This window comes from Dama dama, chromosome 11, assembly GCF_033118175.1.
Source record: "Dama dama isolate Ldn47 chromosome 11, ASM3311817v1, whole genome shotgun sequence".
NCBI classification, from domain to species: domain Eukaryota; kingdom Metazoa; phylum Chordata; class Mammalia; order Artiodactyla; family Cervidae; genus Dama; species Dama dama.
The window spans coordinates 32,904,605-32,925,946 of NC_083691.1; the positions used below are offsets into that span (position 1 = coordinate 32,904,605).

At 42.8% G+C, this 21,342-nt stretch overlaps 1 protein-coding gene across 1 annotated transcript in view; it reads left to right on the forward strand.

Annotated features, from left to right (window-relative positions):
• DPYSL5 (dihydropyrimidinase like 5) overlaps nucleotides 1–21,342 on the forward strand; it is an 87,082-nt gene that overhangs the window by 14,248 nt on the left and 51,492 nt on the right. The gene's annotated exons all lie outside the window — the stretch shown is intronic.

Sequence of the window (21,342 nt, forward strand, 5' to 3'; positions counted from 1 at the left end):
CTCCTTGCGTTCTTGTGCTTTTATTTCTATGGATGGAACCCTATGAGTGAAGTTGCTGAGTCAGAGATCTTTTAAAAACTTTAATAGAGGCTTTCAGACTATTTCCCAAAAGCATGTAATAATTTTACATTTCTATCAACAATGTCTGTCCAAGCTCTCCCAGCCTGCACCCTCTGCCCCCAAGTCCTGCCAACATCAGGTATCACCCTGGATTTTTTGCCAATTCTAATGAATGTGAAATGATGTCTTATTGTGGCTTTTATTTACATCTCCTTGATTACTGGTGAGGTTGAACATCTTTTTATATGTTGTTGGTCATTTAGATTTGCTCTTCTATGTTACTTATCCATGTCCTGTGGCTATCTTTCTCTTGGTTGTATTTTGCTTATCAATTTGTAAGACTTATAGCTGTCATATGCATTCCACGTGTTTTCTCAGGCTATTTACTGCTTATTGACTTTATTTCTATATCATTTTTATATCAAATTATCATTTTCTGTAATATCATATTTAAAAATTTTATAAAGTCAGAAATTGACTTTTATGGCTTCTTGGTTTCTAGATTGATGTAAAAGGTCTCCCCTGCTACTGGGTTGTACATGTATTTTCCTGGCCTTCCTTCTAATATTTTTAATTGCTTAATATTTTACATTTAAATTAAAACCAGATGGATTACAGATTTGGATATATGCTGTAAGGTGAGGGAGCCTGCTTAATTTTCTTCCAGACAAATAGCCAATGATGCCAGCCCCATCTATTATCAAGTAAATCATTTTCCCCCTGCTGAACTGAAATATCTCTTTTGTTGGATTTAATTGAAACCTGCTACCAAGCACCTTACTCTGTTCCATTTATCTGTCTCATCATATGCTGATACCATATAGCTTTAATTACAGTAATTTCATATAGTATCTTTTATTATTCCAGTGAAGTCCTTTATCTAACCCATAGTGTTTCTTTTCACAATTTTTTGACTCTACTCAATTCCATTATCCATTTCAAAATAAACCCTTTGGGAATTCTAATAGGAATGTTGCTACATTTATCTATCATTTTGCGGAGAATTGACATTTTATAATATTAGCTTTTCCTGTCTGAGAATATATTTGTTTCATTTTGTTTAGATCCTATTTTATGTACTTTGAGAAGATCTATAGGAGTCTGTGCCTTAGTTTTTTTATTCTTGGTCTCTTTTTGTGTGAATTTGTATTGAGATATAACTTGCATACAATAAAATTCATGGATTTTAAGAGTACAATTCACTGATTATTAGTGTATTTAAAGAGTTACGCCACCATCAGGCAATTTAATTTTAGAAAATTTCTATCACCCCCCAAAAATTCATGCCCATCTGTATTTACTCTCTTTCCCACCCTCAACACTGGGCAGCCTCTGAACAAAATAAATACAAACAAATAAAATACTTTATATTTAGATTTGCCTTTTCTCAACTATTCTCAGTGTTTTTTTTTTTATGCTTAAGTGTTTTCCAATGTTTTTCACTACTGTGAACACAACATTTTTTCTTATTTCTATTTCTAGCTGGCTGGCTACTAGCATAGGAAATAATATTTTACTTTTATTATATTTACCTTGTAATTGGTTATCTTACCAATTTTCTTAGGCTTTCTAGGTATACAGTCATAGTATGTGTGTGAAGTCACATCAGTCGTGTCTGACTCTTTGTGAGCTCTCCAGGTTCCTCTGTCCATGGGATTCTCCAGGCAAGAATACTGGAGTGGGTTGCCATTTCCTTCTCCAGGGGATCTTCCCAACCCAGGGACTGAACCTGCATCTCTTAAGTCCTGTGCATTGGCAGGCAGATTCTTTACCACTAGCGCCACCTGGGTACCACATAGATTGTATGATTCTAGGTATACAATCATAGCATAGCTTACCTCTTTTTCCATGTTTATCTTGAGGGTTTAATTATCTTATTTGCATTTTTTAGGAAATTGCAAACATCATTCAATAATTGTGGTCAGAGAAGGCATCCCTGCTTTTTTCCTGATTGTAATCTATGTGTGTGTTCGTCACTCAGCCATGTCCGACTCTTCAACTCTATGGATTATAGACCACCAGGCTCCTCTGTCTGTGGGATTCTCCAGGCAGGAATAATGAAGTGGGTTTCCATCCCCTCCTCCAGGGGATCTTCCCAATTCAGGGATTGAACCTAGGTCTCCCACACTGCAGGCAGATTCTGTACCATCTGAGCCACGAGGATAATGTTCCTTAATTTTGGAACAATAAGCTGAGGGGAGGGAAGTGGGGAGCATGAACTTTGTTTAGGGATGGCTGGGGATGGGATGACCTAACTAGAGGAGCAATATTTAGATATCTTCCTTACCATTATCAGTTGGAGGATGTCCAATATATATTTGTATTCTCTTTTAGTGTAAGTCAGAGCATCAGATGTAAATTTATAATTGGACTATATCACTTTAACCTTCAAAGAAATGTCATTGCTAAATTAAAATTTAATAGAATTTCCCCAGCCTTTTATTGATGTTTGCTCTATATTAAAAATGGCCATTGGGAAAATATTTCTGCACCTTCTGCAAAACTGCAGTCAAATACCTCTATGCTTATTTTCCTCAGAGTAATCCAATAAATTCCTTCTAGAATTATCTACATAGAGAACAGAACTGCTTTCTCTAAAACATTCTGACTGAAGCCTTCTTTTGACTGTTCCATTAGATAGAGGGGAGCAAGAAATTATTGGGGATTCAAAGTGTCTTTCCTGGTGGGTGAATCAGAGCTGCCCTTTTATTCAATAATAAGAGTTTTCACCTTCCCTCCCAAACCATTTCCCCAGTTACTTGAACTGGCAGGAAGCTTGGCATTAAATATAATTCCTGCTAAATTACATCTCTTCTTTTTCTGAGTTCCCTTTAGCAGTCCTTCTTTTTTAATGTGTTTTGTTGCTTTTAGGGTAACTTTGCTGAGGTGTAATTTATATGCAATGGACACAACCATTTTTAACATTCATTTAAGACATATTTATGTACCTGAGTAATCACTACTACACTTGAAATATGGAATATTTCTATTACCACCCAAAGTTTCCTTATGCCTCTTTTATATATATGTATATGTATATATACACACTTTTGTAGCCATACTGCGTGGCATGTGGGCTCTTAGTTCCACACCAGGGATTGAACCCATGCCCCCTGCGTTGGAAGCAAGGAGTCTAGTCACTGGTCCTCCAGGCAAGTTCCCCCTTGTGTCTCTTTCTGTTCAATCCCCTTCCCCTTTCCTCCCCAACCAGTGATGTGCTATCATTGTAGACCTGTGTTTCTCTACCATGGGAGTGGAGAAGGAAATGGCAGCCCACTCCAGTATTCTTGCCTGGAGAATTCCATGGACAGAGGAGCCAAGCAGGGGGCAGTCCATGGGGTCACAAAGAGTCGAACATGACTGAGTGCCTTACTCACACACTCACTCGCTCACTCACTACTATGGGAGACTTTGCCCCTTTAGGGGCCATATGGCAGTGTCTGGAGACATTTTTAGTTGTCACAGCTGTGCAGGTACCACTGGCATTAGTGGGTAGAGGCCAAGAGTACTGCTGAATATCCTACAATGCACACGGTAGTCCCTATAGCAAACAATTAACCAGCCCCAAATTTCATTTGTGCCAAGACTGAGAAACACTACTAAATCTATAGACTGGGCACACAAATGATAGCCCACTGCTCAAATCTAGTCTCATTGCCTGTGTTCATACAGCCCATAAATTACAAGTGGTTTCTGTATGTACTCCAGTATTAGTACTGCTTTCAATAAGCATGATGTTTTCAAGGTTCACCCATGTTTTATCATGAGTCAATATCTCTTCTCTTTTTATTGCTAAATAATGTTCCTTTGCATGGATTTGTGAAAATAATGCTGCTATAAACATTCTTGTGTAAGTTTTTGTGTGTGTGTGTATGTGTAAGTTTTTATGTGGACATATCTTTTCATTTCTCTTGGGTATAAACTGAGAGTGGAGTTTCTGGGTTGTAGGGTGATTCTTTGTAACTTTTTGAAGAATCACCAGATTGTTTTCTAAAGCAGTGTATCACTTTACATTTCTATTGCAGTGTATGAGGGTTCCAACTGCTCTCCACATCCTTGCCAACACTTGTTATTATCTGTCTTTTTTATTATAATCATTCTAGTGGGTGTGAAGTGGTATTGCACTGTAGTTTTGATTTGCATAGCCTGATGGCTAAATGAACATCTGTTCATGTGTTTATTGGCCATTTATGTATCTTCTTTGGAGAGATATTGATTCAGATCCTTTCCCCATTTTTAAACTGGGTTATGTCTTTTTATTACAGAGTTGTAGCAATTCTTTATATTCAGAATTTTCTTTCATTCTACATAAAAAGTAGTGTTTTCATGATTTGTTTGTCCGTTTACCTCCTAGTAGACACTAGGGTGGTTTCCAGTTTGGGGCTATAATGAAAAAAGTTACTACAAGGATAAGTCTTTGTGTGCACATGTCTTTATATCTCTTGGGCAACTACCTACAAAGTGGGCTTGCTGAGCACTATGTTAACTTTATAAGAAATTGCCAAAATATCTTCCAAAAGAACTGCACCATTTTAAATTTCCACCAGCAATGTACAAGAGCTCCATTTGTTCCATATCCATTCTAACCTTCATATTATTGGTCTTTATAATGGGCAATGATATTTCATCATGGGCTTCCCTGGTAGCTCAGCTGGTAAAGAATCCGCCTGCAATGCGGGAGACTCCGGTTCAATTCCTGGGTCAGAAAGATCTGCTGGAGAAGGGATAGGCTACCCACTCCAGTATTCTTGGGCTTCCTTGGTGGCTCAGCTGGCAAATAATCCGCCTGCAATGTGGGAGACCTGGGTTCTATTCCTGGGTTGGGAAGATCCCCTGGAGAAGGGAAAGGCTACCCACTCCAGTATTCTGACCTGGAGAATTTCATGAATTGTATACAGTCCATGGGGTCGCAAAGAGTTGCAAATAATATAAAAACCTTCATATTATTGGTCTTTTTAATGGGCAATGATATTTCATTATGGTTTTAATTTGCATTTCGCTGATAAACAATGATGCTGACATCTTTTTATGTGCTTATTTGCCATCTGTACCTTCTTTGTGATGTCTTTTCAAACCTTTTGCTCATTAAAATTGTTTTTAATTAATTTGGCCACATCGAGTCTTAGTTGCAGCACATGGGATCTTTGTTGTGGTACACAGACTCAGTTGTGTAGATAGACTTAGTTGTGGCGCATGTGCTCTGGAGCATGAGAGCTCAGTAGTTCCCTCTGGCTTAGTTACCACTGCTGGCAGGGAACCCAGGCACATGGCAGAAAACATCAGGTAGAGCACAGTGACCGGAGTGTGGGCATAGGTGGTGAGAGGAGGCAGTTGGTGGCAGGAGTGTACCAACGGGTGGAGGGGGCCTCAGATGCAGATGAGCAGGCCCCAACTCCCAGATAAGGTGATAGGCAACAAGAAGGATGAATACGCCAACCTACTGGGAATGAGATAGGGGGCCCTTGACCAAGCCAGACTTGGGCACAGGGCATTGAGTACTTAATGTGGAATCTGGGGTTCTGACCTCCAGCAGCAGAAGAGGTGGAGCACACAGTCAGGGCTTGCCCCGAGCCAGGTGTCCTAACTGGGTGCCTTAGCATGTTCAGCTCCAGTCTTTAGTCCCCAGAGGTAGCCAGGGACCGGGAACCTAGGGAATCTGGCCAAGCCTTCTGGGAAGGAAAGGCGGGGGGGGGGGGGGGGGGGGGAATAAATTGTGTTTATAAAGGTAATTGGGCATCTATCATCCATTCCAATCCCTCCTCTTTTCTAGTAGGAGCAGGTGAATAAGAAAAAGAGGAAATGCTGGCATTCAGGGTGAATTAGATGGGCAGACAACCAGACTTCTATTACTCCCATTTATTTGCTTTCAGAGATACAGACTTATTCATCCCTTTTGTTGGCAGTTACTCAGCAGGTGCTCCATAGCCCAACAAGGGCTGAAGGAAAAGCTCATTACCTCTTTTTGTTTAAGTGAATGAAGGTATCTCTACTTTTTCAGACTCAGCCACCAGGAAAAGCTTTTGAACCCCGAACAATCCATCACTCCCTCTCTCCAACTGTTCATTCAAGAAAGGCAGCAGCCAGATGGGCTGGGTTAGAGAGGGTGTTCAGCTCCTATTTTGCAGCCATTTGAAAAGATGCTGTCTTGTCTGGGGCCCAGGTGAAAAGAGTGAAAGAAGGGGGCCATTCGCTATTGCCTGTGGAGGTGGCCCCCATCTGCTCACCTCCCTGAGGATGCTGCCCCTGATGCTGGCTTGTCTTTCAAGATGGGGTGTCTTTCACTGAAATGGGGGACACTGGGAGAGGAGCCAGGTGCCAACAAGAGTGTGATGAGTTTTAGATGCGATGAATTTGAAGGGCCAGTGAGACATCTGAGCAGAGCAATCCCATAAGCCACGAGATACTGTACTGATGAATAGTAGTTGAATAAATGTACAAGAGATGTTGACTTGCTCATGGATTGCCTGCCCTGGCACAGACTTCCTCCGGTGCTACTGCCCCCTTGACCAGGGCTATCATCGATTCCACAGCTAGTTTTTTATTTTAAAAAATTTATAATCAAATAGTACAAAGAGATTGAGTCATGATACAATTCTTTTTCTCTAAGACTGCAGCAGTTAATAGTGTTTTATGCAAAAAACTCATTATGTGTGAGTTTATGTACATATATATGAATATTTTGTGAGATTTCATATATATATATGAAATTTCATTTACATGTAAATACACAAGTAAATAACGTACCATGGTCCTGTTCTATAGCCTACTTTTCTTCACTTAATGTTGGATCATAGACAACCTCCCCTGTCAGTGTTTAGAGATCTACACAGTCCTTTACAATGGCTGCATAGCCTTCTGTTGTGTGAATATGCCGTTATTTATTTAAACAGCCCTCATATTGACAGACCTTCAGCTTGTTCTTAAGATATTTGCTATTATAAAAACAATGCAATGAAATACCCACATAATACATTTTTGTGCAATGGTCCAATTATTTTCTTAGAAGAAGTTTTTGGATGTGGAATGCACATTTCAAGTTTTCATATAGATGTTCAGATTTCCTTCTGGTAAGACTGTACCAATTTGAACTGCTGTCTGAGTGCATGCTTTTCTCATTTGTTCTGGGCATTGTTCTCTCTTATTTATAGTAAGTGAAAAATATGATTTCATTGTTTTAACTCACATTTCTGTGATTATTAATAAAAATTAGCATCATCTGCTTTTTAGCTGTCTGTATTCCCCCCACTCCTGTGGGTTACCTATTCATATCCTTTGCCTATTTTTTTTTATACTGGAATATTTGTCTTTCTCTTAAGATTTATAAGTGCTCTTATGTATTATAGGTATCCTTCATTATATGTTGCAAACATGACATAACCAGCTTTTATTTGTCTTTATCATGATATCTTTTGCTGCAACACCATTTTTCATTATTTTAGTCATATCCATATCAATCTTATGTTTTATAGTTTCTGGCTTTGAATTATCCTAAGAAAAGCTTAACCTATCAAAAAATTTATAAAAGTATCTTTCTGTATTTCTTCTATTTTATACTTTTATTTTTTATGTAAAATGCAAATATAATGATGTCACTTCCTTGCTTGCCATATCAGCAAGTCTTCCTGCTGCCCTCAGCATCTAGTCCACCCTCTTGGCATAGCCCACCAGACGGTGGATGATCCGGGCTTTGCCTCTTCTTCATCCTCATACATCACATATATTGACCATCCCAAATGCACCTCTCTCCTGCTGTTTGGAATATGCGTGCTTGTCTTCTCCCCCACCTTGCTGGTGAACTCCTAACTAGCTATCCAGACTCCCCTCAAGGGCACGTCGTCTGAGAAGCAGTCCTTTATCCCAGGCAGTGTTAAGTGCTTCCTGCCCCCCCACCACCTGGCACTGACACAGCTATCATCTTAACTCATATTGAAATTATCCATTTATGAATTTTTTTTCACTACAGACTTGTGAGCTCTGGGACTGGGGGGTGGGGTTCAGCATCTGGCACTTAATACAGTACTATTTAGCAGGTGCTAAGCCTGCCCCTGTGATGTGATTTGCTTCTTAGCAAGCTCAGTACACCAACAGTGTGAAGGCTGGGGGACCAATTAGAAGTATCCTGGTAACAGTGATGTCCTATCCAGGTAGCTGACAAGGGCTTGGACTCAGGGGGTGTGGTTGGAGAAAAGAGGATAAAAAACAGACTTATTGGGTAGAATGGACACTGAGTAGAGTGTTTTGTTTGCCGTATCTCCTAAAAGTTCAACACACAAGTGATTAAAACTGCTAGTCCATTAGCATGACCCACACCTTTTGACTCTAGTATTTTTCAGTGTAGATTTACCCCCACCCCAATTCCTTTCCATGAAGCTGTGTCATCTGAACTAATCATCCCCTCCAGTCTGTCTAGGGAGGTAGCCTATCATCTCCAAGGGCAAGTGTGACATTGTTTTAATTAAATGCCCTGTGTTAAGAGCCTTCACAGCCCCTGACACATAGTACTATTGTTGCCATTCAGTCACCAAGTCATGTCCGACTCTTCGCAACCCCACGGACTGCTGCATACCAGGCTTCCCTGTCCCTCACCATCTCCCAGAATTTGCCCAAGTTCATGTCCATTGAATCGGTGATTCCATCCAACCTTCTCATCCTCTCTCACCCTCTTCTCCTTCTGCCTTCAATCTTTGCCAGCATCAGCACTCAGTAAATACAAACCCACACTCTGGGCTCCTCCACCTCCTTACCTTGGGTGATTGGGTCAGTGGCCATCCTCTGACTGATCTAAGAGATTCCTAGAGAGAGAGGCTGAAATCACTGTTTATTATTGTGTTTCCACAAAGCACAGGCGTGCCCTGACAGCTGGGCTCCATCTGTCCACAGCTCTCTGCTCCCTCTGTTTGCCCAGGCTGCCATTCTTACTGTCATCCCCACTCTGTTTTCCTTTTCCTCCAGAGACCCAGCATGTGGTCCTTCCCGAGCTCTGCTCCTGCCTCTTCTATTCTGTGAGCATCTTGTAATTAACCTACTGCATCCTCATGCCAAAGTCACCACCACTGTCACTGTTCTCCTAGCCTCCATTTAGCCTGTGACAGGTAAGAAGCAGGAAGACCAGCCCCCACATCATGGTTCTACCTCCCAACTGTATTTGGCATCCTTCTCTGAAGGCTCCAGGGCCCCCCAGACCCTCCAGGGCCCTCAGGTCTCATTCAGAAGCCAGAGCCTCTTGCTCTACACTCTGTGACTTTACACCCTGGCTCTCCAAGCCGCTTCCTCATCCCTGCCTAACCTCTCGGCCCCAAGGCAGTTCCCCAAGTGCCATTCCCAGCCCATCCTTGCTTGCTTCTGCCTCTTGTCATTTTTTTCACCCCAAAGAATGCCTGCTTTGTTCTTCTGCCCCCAGGCTTGCACCAAACACCCTCACAACCATCACAGAACTCTCTTTTGAGACCCTTCCTTGCCATCGCTAGCAGCTGGTTCCTGTGGCTAACACTTCGTACTTGTAAAATGCTTTCCCACCACTATCTCGTATGACCAATCCTCCTGCTTTCCTTCAACTGGCATTTAATGATCCTGCTCTGCATTCCAAGCCCTGGGGAGGATAAAATAAGGTATAGGCTTTGCTTTCAAGGCGCTCTAGTCTAGTCCATTTGAATTCCAACCCAATTTCCTCTGCCATAAAATGGGGATGATAATGTTTAATGACCTCATAGGGTTGTTGTAAGATTTATATGAAATTATGTGTGAGCCTGGCACAAAAAGAGCTTAATAGCGCTGGTGTGGGGGTGGTGCTGATGGCCACTTTACAGCTGGGAAGAGGTTCTTGGAACAGTGAAGGATGTGCCCACAGTGACACAGCTAGAGGGGCAAACCCAAGTTTGGTGCTTGTGGCACTGCTCTACCCAGTCCCCACTCCATCTCTTCTTCATACCCTCCCGGCTTCGTTTGTGTCCCACTCACTCTCAGTTGCTGGTCCCTTAAACAGGTCTCTGAAATAAGGACACAATCAGGTTAATGGGATCACTGCCCCCATCAAGGGGAAGCTGGTCATGTTCACCCCTAGTCCTTTCTTTTACCCCCCTAAGTATGCCCACTTGGCCCAACACGCCTAGTGCACGGTGCTTCCCGCAAGTGCCCAGCTGTTTCACCCATGTGAGCTCGTCTCCAGCAAGGAGTTGGTAAGTTTGCAGTGGCTCACCCACCCTACTGTGCTCATCTCTGCAAAGCTGGGTTCCATTAGTCTCTCATGTCCACAAACACTGATGCGATTTTCTTCTCAGGCTCCAGGAATTCTGGATCGGGGTAGAAATATCCATTTGCCTCATGATGGTGATGAGTCAGGTCCATGAGAAGGCAGCTGGCAGAGCAGGCACGGGAAGGGAGAGCTCATTGATTGAGCGGAAGCACTAGTGGTGTAATTCAATGGCTGGTAAAAACATTGCGTTTGGGAGAGAGGGCTAGAAGCACACTTTAAGCTCAAGATGGAATATCTGACTCCTCTTTAAAGGAGTCAGAGAAAAGAAGTGTATGTCCTTCTGAATCTACTTAAGAGTCAAAATAAAGGAGGAGACTGGTTTGTCCTAAAGCCTGGTCATTTTAGGCTTTAGGTGGCAGAAGGTGGCAGGTTGATGGCAAGACTTCCTAAAAAGAGGAACTTTTTCACCTTATGTCAATCTTTTTCAAGCAATACAGAAGGCTGTTGTTTTAAATTACCATATTTATTTTTCATTATAAAATTAATATGGTATTATATAGAAAATTTGAAAAATTAGAAGGGGAAAATCATCTATAATCCCATAACAAACCTTGTTGTTTATTTTCATCTGGTCTATTTTTTGTATGTATATTTTCATCCAGTTGTAGTAATGCTTGATATATCATTTTTGTGTACCAGCATGCAGTTCAGTATTTTTTTTTAATTTTTAAATATTTTGTGAGATACATCCAGAAGAGCACAGATAATACAAGGACAGTTTAAAGAATAATTTAAATTGTCTTAGTTCCCACCCTAGTAAAAGACTAGAGTATTTATAGCTCTCAAGAAACCTTGTGGTTGTCCCCACACATAGCCCCTTCTCCAGGGGATCTTCCCCACCCAGGGTTAGAACCAGCATCTCTTGCATCTCCTGCATTGGCAGGTGGATTCTTCATCACTAGCACCCCCTGGGAAGGATTCTACTACTATATGCCTATAAATCATTTTTGCCTGTTTTTGGATGTTAAGTGACCGTACTTTATGTGTCTTGCATCTTTCCTTCTTTCCTTCAATTATATTGCTTTCAAGACATTGTATGTGGCCGTGGTTAGTAAGAGAGAAAAGCATTTTTATTTTCCTGTTCTATTTCTTTGCAAAATGCAGACTTTATCGGGTAGCCCAGGTCTGTGATGCTTTTACAGTTGGGAAAACTCATTCCTTTCCTCTGTTTGTGTCTTTCCCCTCCGCCGCCTGAGAATCTTGGTCTCAGTGAGAAATGCACTGCCCCCTTCTTCTGGCCATGGACCTGGCCCTCTCTGCCATTTGGCTGGCGTTCTAGGCAGCAGCCACTCTGTGGGCCACTAACTCCCTTAAGCTGCAGCTGCTGTCCTTCCACGGGAGCTGATGGAATTATTTCTGGGGACTGGGGACAGCTGGCGAGAGCATGGACAGCACAGCAGGGCTGAGGAACCTGCCAGAGAGGGGCGACCAGAGCCGGGAGGGTTGTGGTGGCGGTGGTGACTCTACTGGTCGTGAAGAACCAGGTGTTCTCTGGCTAAAGCCTCAATCAGGAGGCAGGAAGTCATGTCTCCAGTGTGTGCGCCCCTTCCTCTGCCCTTCTTCCAGGGTCCTGGAGCAGCTGGGCTCATGGAAGGGTGATTTTACATATACTTACTGGTGTTTGCTGGTTTCAGCCTCCCAGGATCTCGTATGAGCCTCCTGACCTCAGTGAGTCAGTGGGTGCCTAAAAGGAGCTGGGTTTTTGCCCAAATGCAAAGACTGGCCATGCCAGGCCAGGATGCCCACAGCAGGCACATAGAGAAGCCCGTCCTGGATCAGCAATACATACACTCACATGCGCACTCGGCTCTGCCTTCTAACAACTGCTCGATTCTCGTGGCTAATCTCGTTGAACAAGTGGCCTGCAGCTCCATTTCTTACCACCCTCTCATGGCTAATCCTTTGGAATTTCGTTTTTGCCCTCTTATGCTGCTCATGGTGCTTGCTCAGTAAGCCCACCCCTCCGGGCCAGGCTGGGCTGATGAACCCATGGGATTAAAAGCATTTACTTGATCTTAGCTTGTTAAGGACTCACCCCTGTTGGATTCATATATGCTGTCCCAGAAGCCAGGCCTGCCCCTTGGGCTCCACTCATGGCACCTTCCTGGTCTAAGCTGGTAGTTCACACTTTCTCAGGAGCAAGCCCTTCTTCGGTCACCACATTCATGTCCATCATTTGACAGACTGCTTATTGAAGAGGCTGCCCTGGTGCTGGGCTCTCACCTGTAGTCTTGCCCTGTCCTGCCCTACCTGTCCTGTGCTACCTTCTCTACCACATGGTGACCAAGGTGGAGGCAGTATTCCAGATGCAGATGCTTCATGGTCCCCAGTTACAAACATCCTGTTCCAGCTGGCACCTGCCACCCAGAACCTAGATCCTGCTCAGCCCTTGGGTTATAGAGCCCCTGGGGTGTTAACAACTTCCTGCCTGGCCAATTAGATGCAGAAATAGTGTGTTGCTGCTGGATGAAGGATCCAGTGTGTCTCGGGGGTGGGGGTGTAACATCGGCCACAACCACTCTAGCCTCTGCCCTCCCTGTGCTACCCCTCAGACTCACTAGCTCTTCTTCCTGTCCAGGCCTGGAGGACCCAGCCTCCGGGTCCCCACTAGTCTTTGATGAGCCCCAGATGAGAGATGGAGGACCTGCCCTTTTACTTTTCCCAGTTCTTTTGCCCATGGTTGGCTTCTACTTCCAGAATCCCTCAAAATATTTCGCACAAAACTCTGAGGTGCACACCAGCCGTTTTGAACACTGATACTGGCCTAGGTTGGAGAGGAATCCAGGAGAAGTCCCAGATTTCTGGATGGGTGATGGGAACAGTGCAGTTGGTTTTGAACTGATTGATGCTGCCTTGGGACCACTCAGCAGAATGGTCCAGTGGGCCTTTGGATGATGTTAAAGTGCCCCATGTGTGCATGCTCAGTCACTTCAGGCATGTCCAACTCTTTGTGACCCCATGGACTGCAGCCTGCCAGGCTCCTCTGTCCATGGAGTTTTCTAGGCAGGAATACTCAAGTGGGTTGTTATACCCTCCGGGAATCTTCCTGACCCAGAGATCAAACACACTTCTCCTGAATCTCCTTCATTGCAGGCAGATTCTTTACCCACTGAGCCACCTGGGAAGCCCTAAAATGCCTCACTCCTTTGTTACTAGCATAGTGGAGGTTCTCCGATTTCTGCTTCAAGCAGAGAATTAGGTGGTAAAGGAAGCAGTCAGAAGTAGGTGAAGCGTAACTGCGGGATATGGGAAGAGGTAGTCATGGGGTGGGAACATCTGTGATCTTGTCTTTTTTTTGTTACTTGTCACCTAATTGTTATTAGTCATTAGTTCATACAAATCCACTAGAGGAGTAGTTACCTCCGAGGAAGGGGATGTGAGCTGGGATGAAGGAGGTACCAGGATGAATGGTAATGACGATGCTGAGTTCACTGGGGTTTGTGTCATTATTCTTTATATTAATACCTTACACGTAGGTTATAAAATTGTTTAAAATCTACCCAAGAGTTTATAAAGCCAGTTAAGAATTAGTTATAAAATTACACTGCACTTTAAGATTAGTTAAGAATTGTTTAGTGCTTTACTACATAGAAAGCAATTTACTTTTTAAAAAAATCAAACTTATTAATGTAAACACTTAGCTGTTTCCCACTCACCTCAGACTTCCCTTTTTGGTTTTTGTGCTGTGTTGAACCTTTAATTTGTTCTCATTTTTCAACGCCAAGAGAATCCCCTTTCAGAATCATCCCAGGATGCGCTAAGCACAAACACCCCTCCAGGGATGGCTCTCTCATTAGTCTGTTTCTCTTCCCCATGTGCTGATCAGAAGAAGAAAAATAGCTGCATAGTTTTATTTTCCAACCCCCTGACTTATATTACCTTTTGATCCTATAACAAATGTTATCAGCTTGGAGCAAGGTACCAGCCATCACTGTTCAGTGTGTCCCCCATGACCTGATGGCTTCACCGCCCTTCCAGCTTCCACCCCAGGGTGCTCTTAGGGTCGGCTTAAATGCACAGGACCTTCATGTCACAGGGCAGTTGTGTAACTCTTGCATATTACTGGCTCTCGCAGTGACCAATTGTCTCTAAAGATCACATGGTTTCCTGTGGATTCTACCCAAAGGGGAAATGTGAGTCTTCGACCAATGCCTGTTAAGAGGGAATATACATCTTAAACCAATACCTGTTGGGTTAGTTTCAAGGTCTTCCTGTAAGAAGTGTCCCTTTGCGGTGTGTCTTTTGACTCGGATGTTTGTGCCGAGAGCTGGAGCCACTCATCTTCCACCGGCTGAGCGGCTGGCAGGAGGCAGCTGTGCCGGACAGACTGCCGCTCTCCTCGTCTCACACCTCCCTGCAGGCTCGGGGAACTGTGGAAGGTGTTGACAGAAGCAGGCAATTCCAAACGCAGTGTTGGGGTTGGCATTTCCTTGGCAGGACTTACATTGTGCACGTTCTAGGAGTGTGGGGTGTGTGCATTTCATGAATGAAAAGCAGAGCTGCTGTAACCTTGACTGTCCAGTCAGCAAAGTGCCCCCCCACGCCTCACCCAACCAAGCATTTCTTTGCTGGAGCTGTTCAATGACAAAAACTGCAGGAAGGTGGGCAGTGCAGGAAATTCACTGTCATCCTGCGAGATGGTTGTGGGAGAGCAGATAGCAATAATTGTTACTATTTTAAACACGAAGAGGCTTTCTTAAGAAAGACTTGGCTTCCAGCTCACAGCGTTTTTCCCTCCCCACCCGGAAGTCCCTCTTTCCCCAGCCAACATGTCATCTTAACTCTGACCCACTATTGGTTCAAGAACACAAGGACTAGGAAACTGGGAAGATATGAGCTGTGTACACTTGGGTAAATCTTTGCATGTTGGAGGTATCCACCGTCATTCTGAGGAAGACATCATTGCTTCCCTGAATATACTGTAAGATTCTTAAGATCCCTGATATTTGTAGCAGAACACCACCCCTTTAGTTCTGGACTGGTTCCCTTCGATTCAAGGTCCCTGTAGGTAAAGTCCAGCACTGGAGGGAAAGGCAGGGTCCACTTGATGAATCTGTGTAGCTCTATAATTTTATACCTCTGAATTATTTTTTCTAATAGCATTTAACTATCTGGCATTTTCCCCCATTTCTTCCTGGGAGGACAGAGATGTGATTTGAATGTTTTTGTTTCAATAGAAGAGCTGTATGATCAGTTTTTGGTTAAACCAGTGGGAGTGTAGGATATAGCCAGAAGTCTTTAAAGGAGGTGTATTTATTTTAAGGCCCAGTTGTTACTTAATGATGATTTGACTATAATGTTTATTACTATCTAATGTGGTATCTTAGTCAACTTGAGCTGCTATAATAAGAATACCATAGACTGGGTGCCTTAGGCAACAGAAACTCCTTCCTCACAGCTCTGAAGGCTGAGAAGTCCAAGATCAATGTGCCAGTCCAATTCAGTTCCTGGTGAGAGAGTTTCTTGCTTGTGGACAGTCTTTTCTCCGTGTCTTCGTATGGCAGAAAGAGAGATCTCTTGTGTTTCTTCTTATTAGGAAACTACAAGATTGTCATGACCTAAGTAGCTCCCAAAGACTCCAACTCCAAATACCATCACATTGGGATTAAGGCTTCAACATATGAATGTGGGAGAGGTGAGCCTAAACATTCAGTCCATAATGTGTAATAAACCAGCGGGCCAGACTGGCTCTGTATATAGTTATGGGGCTTCCCAGGTTGGTGCTAGTGGTAAAGAACCCACCTGCCAATGCAGAAGACATAAGAGATGTGGGTTCAATCCCTGGGTCAGGAAGATCCCCTGGAGGAGGGTATGGCAACCCACTCCAGTATTCTTGCCTGGAGAATCCTATGGATAGAGGAGCCTGACAGGCTACAGTCCATAGGGTTGCAAAGAGTCAGGTTTTGGAATAAAATCAGTGACTCAAAGCATCATAAATGAGTAAAACCAATCCTGACCTTTTTTACTATGACCACTGATAGGATGCTCTCTGAATATGCTGCCCCAACTAGAGCAAAAGGAAAGACCATCATGGCCTGTAGTATTTGCACTTTTTAAAAGCATGAGTTTCAACAACTGTGCTCAAATCCTTTCTTTTTGAGGGGACTCTCCTAGGAGGTCCGAGGTATCTCCCCATTCACACACACCCCTTGCTTTGTTATGTACATATACACATAGTACATGCATAGACAGCAGGGACACTGTGGGGAAAGATGCCAGTGTGTCTTTCTTTTAGCAAAGACTAGCAGGGAAAACTCTAGGAATGAGGTGCTAATGAGGTTACTGGAGGAGGTGAGAAGCATAATGAATGTCAACCATCACACAAGTCAACAGCAAGGGGGGACCAGGAGGGATGAGACATCTTGGTGATGCAGACCATTTGGAAATATGGAAATGTGTGGGAGGACACTGGTGTAACAAAAGACATCCCTCCCATCACCAACCTGCTGGTCTCACCCAGTCACAGCTCTGGCATCTGGTACCTGGTGAGAGACACCTAGTCTAAATCAAGTTAGACTTAAGGTCTTTAAGCAAGAAGTGTCCCCTTGACACTTTAAAACTTAGTAATGCAATTATTTGTGTCTCTCTCACTCACTAGACTGAGTTTCTTTTCTTTTTTTTTTTTAATACTTACTATTTATTTATTTGGCTGTGCTGGGTTTTAGTTGTAGCATGTGGGATCTAGTTCCCTGACCAGGGACAGAACTCGAGAGCACGAAGTCTTTGCCACTGGACCACCAGGGAAGTCCCAAGACTGGATTTCTTGAGAGCAAGTCCTGTGTCCTTTCAGAGTTGTCTCCAGTGCTTGACACTGGGAAGGAATGAAGTTATAGAATATTTCCTGCACACAAATATTCATTTTAAAAATATAGTCTCCAAAAACACCTTGGGCAGGGAGTTTAAGCAACCATGCTATATTATTATCCAAACACACCCGTCTAGGACTGGAGTGTTCCAAGGCCTTGGTAACCCCCAAAACACTGAAGATTTTCAGGTAGCTGTGATGACAACACCCCCCAATCTGAAGCTGTAAGTCTGCCGGAGGGTTGGAGGGAGCTGACAGTTCTCTGCCAATCAGACCCATCAGTCGGGCCACTATTTACACTGAAGCCATTATTTACAGGATTGGTTTCTGGTGAGGACTCTTTCTGGCTGGTAGCTGGCTGCCTTCTCGCTGTGTCCTCACATGACCTTTCTTCTGGGCATAAGCACGGTTCACGGGGGTGAGAGTGGGTAGGGGAGAGAGGGAGAGCTCTCTGATATTTCATCTTATGAAGACACTAATTCTATTTGATCAGGGCCCCACCCTTATGACTTCATTTATCCTTAAAAACTTCCCGAAAGGCCCCATCTTCTAATATAGCCACTCTGGAAGTTAGAACTTCAGCACATGAATTTTGGGAGGACACAAACATTCAATTCATAACTGCTCTAAACAGGATGGTCTGGCTTTCAAACCCCACTCTGTTATAAGCCAGCTGTATGACCTTGAAGAAGTTCCTTTAACTTTTCTAAGCATCAGTTTCTTTGTGGTAAAACTGGGGGCAATAATAGTATCTATCTCAGGGCATTGTAAGGATCAAAGAAGATAATGTATATGGTGGGCATTGGGAAGGGTCCAGAATATAGTAGATGTTTGCTAATTGTTAAGATCATTATTAGAATCCTCTAAATTCTGAGAAAGAGCTTCCTCTAAGGTAGTCCTAGGAGTCTAGTCCAGTCCGGAGTTCCAGGACTAAAGCAGGTTTCTGTGAATGGGATCCCCCAACCAGAGAAGCTGCAGGACTCCCCGGATTTGTGGGAGCCCAGCCTCTTCAGAGCCTGGTTAGCCTTCAGGGATTTCCAACGATGAAGTGGAAAAGGATAGGGTGAGTCATGGTGGCAGCCCAAGTGTTCTAGAGAAGGATTTAGTGTTACAGCTGTCGGGAGCAGGTCTTTTTTTCATCTCCTCACATAGAGGATGGCAGAGGGAGGGACTGAGCCCACTGGACATTAGTGAAGGGTCATGTTGGATTCTTTCTGGCTTCTTATAGCTTAAAAAACCTTCTTAACACAACTTTTTAGATTTTAAAAGGTAATACAAGTTTAATGTATAAAATCTGAAAAATATAAAAAAACTGTCAAGAACATAAAAATCATCTGAAACCCTTCTACCCAGAGTAACTCTGATAACCTTCCCTGTAAGTCCCAGACCCTGGAGTTGTATGACCTCTAATGGGTTACCTGTTATTTCAAAACCTCTATTTCCTTCTCTTAAAATAGGTCTAATACTTCCCGCCTTGTTCTTACTTCTTGGGGTTGCTGTGTGAATTAAATTCCAGGCACAAAGTGTTAGCTTACTAAGAGCCTTGTTACTATTGAAGAAGACACCCTTGGCTTATGATGATTCCAGCATCACAGCTCAGACAAGAAAGCCCAGTAAATCATTTTCACATCATTCTTCCAGGGTCTCCACCCTCCAGGTGTGTGCTATGAGTATGTGTTGTGGATTAATAAGCAAATCAATATTCTCATTTACCATGCTGACATAATGACTGTGCAGCAATTTCCCAGCATAAATATTCCTATTTTCCATCTTACTTAAAGTTCTTTTCAAAGGTGAGGATTACATATTTGCACAGAGGGTTGTGCATGTCTTATCACCATTATTTCTTGCTGAGAACTTGCATCTCTCCTTTTGTGGCCACTTCTGGCCTTGGAAGGAAGAGATTGCATCTCTGAAGGCTTTTGAGGCTTCCTTTGGCCAGAAAGGTTTTGTTCATCACCTAAGAACCAAGTTCATTTCCTGATTATTGTGTATTAAATTAAAATTCTAGCTTTCAGATTTTAGGACAAAAGTTCTCCTGACATATGTCAGCTTTATTCCAGCTTCAAACAACGGGCTTATTGCTGTGACAGTCCTGGTCTCCCCGTCCCTCTGGCCTCTCCAATTCCTCCCCACTGCCTCTACCCAGTTCCTTCCACACTAGGGGAGGGATCCCTTCTCCCCAAAGGTCAGAATGATGCCTGGCAGGGACCAGATGTTCATGGGAGACAATGTAAGGAAAGGAGGCTTACTCCCAGCCACCTGTCTTATTTTCCAGCATCTCCCAGCAGCAGACCCCAATGGACCAGCCTCTCCTAACAGCAAGAGGACCTGACAGTCTAAGCTGAATTCAGACTGTAAACTTTCTTGGTGTGGAGATTCCATGCACTCCAGCCTGGTCAATTTGACAAAAAAATAAAACAAACAAACGAAAAATAACTGCCTAACCAAGTGAGTTCAGGAGAGCAGGCTAAGCTCTCCAACTGGCTGACTTATTTCCTTACAAGAGTTATTCCTTCAACAGATTGTAAGACCTTTTCATGCTGGGACACAGGCTTCCTGTACTTTGGCTGGTGGTAGGCAAAATAAAATGATGAGGATGAGAGATAAGAGTGTCACTTTCTTTGCTCTGTTCACAGTGATGTGCTGTATTGGAAGAGGGATGAAAGTTGAGCATTATCCTATATACAGAGTTGCCAAATGTCCCAGACAACACATGTGGAATTGGCCTACTGCTTTAAAGCATTTGATTGTTGGGTGCACAAGTATCAATAGAGGTGGCCATTCATTCATTTTTTTTTTCACAGTTTGAATTTCCTGTACTGGATGCTGGGGGTGAGGACTGGGCAGATACAGTGCTCACTACTATGCCTTTGACTTTGAAGACTTAGTCCAGAGGTGGAGACAGATTCCAGTGCCATGAAGTCAGTGAAGATACAGAGGGAGTCAGGGAAGGCCTCTCAGAAGAGGGGACAATTGATTGGATCCTTAAGAATAAGTTTACTGAGTAAAAATGTTGGCTTTCTTTGAGCCCACAATGACGTTGCAGTGTCATTGTGGGAGGGGGGTATATCTCCCTCTGCTTGGTCAGATTTATATTTTCTAAATCTAAATGAAAATCATTTCTATTCAGATATGGAATGGTCAAGAGAGTTGCCAAAATCGACCTGCATTAAACATGTGTATCAATTAGGGGAGAACTGACATATTTACTGTGTTAAGTCTTCCGATCCATGAACATGGAATGTCTCTCCACTTATTTAGATCTTTGATTTCTTTCACCAGCATTTTGTACTTTTCAGCATTCAAATCCTATATGTATTCTTAGATTTATGCCTAAGTATTTCAATTTTCTTGAGCATCTATGTGTTCATTGCTAGTATATAGAAAAACAATAGCTTTATGTATGTTGATCTTATACCTTGTGACCTTGCTGAATTCACTTATTTGTTCTAGGAGATTTTTTTGTAGATTCTTTGGGATTTTCTGCATAGCCCCTATCACATCACCTGCAAATAAGAACAACTTTTATATTCAATTGATACATCTTTCATTTCATTTTCTTTTGCCATAGTGCTAGCTAGGACTTTCTCTATTGAATAATAGTGGTAAAGGTAGACATCCTTGACTTCTTCCCAGTTTAGCGGGGAAAATGTTCAGTCTTTCGTCGTTAATTCTGATATTAGTTACAGGTTTTTTGTTGATGTTCTTTATCAACTTGAGGAAGTTAACTTCTATTCCCACTTTCCTGAGAGTCTTCATCATGAATGGGTGTTGTATTTTGTCAAGTGCTTTTTCTGCATCAATTGATATGATTGTGTGATTTTTCTTCTTTAGCCTGTTAATACGGTGGATTACACTGATTGATTTTCAAAAATCGAGCAAGCTTTGCATCCCTGGAGGTAATCCCATTTACATGGGTGGGGTTTTTTAATTCTTTTACATACTGCTAAATTCTGTTTGCTGAGGTTTGTTAGAAATTTTTGTATCTACATTCATGAGAGATATCACTTTAGATGTTTTATTTATTTATTTATTTCTGGTACCGTCTTTGTCTATCTTTGGTATCAGGGTAATACTGACTTCATAAAATGACTTGGGAAGGTTTCCTTCCCTATTTTCTGGAAGGGATTGGTGTTAATTCTTTAAGTGTATGATAGAGGTCTGTGGCTTTTGAAAAACGGATTCTGGGGGCACAGCCTGAACCAAATAAAGCTGAATCTTA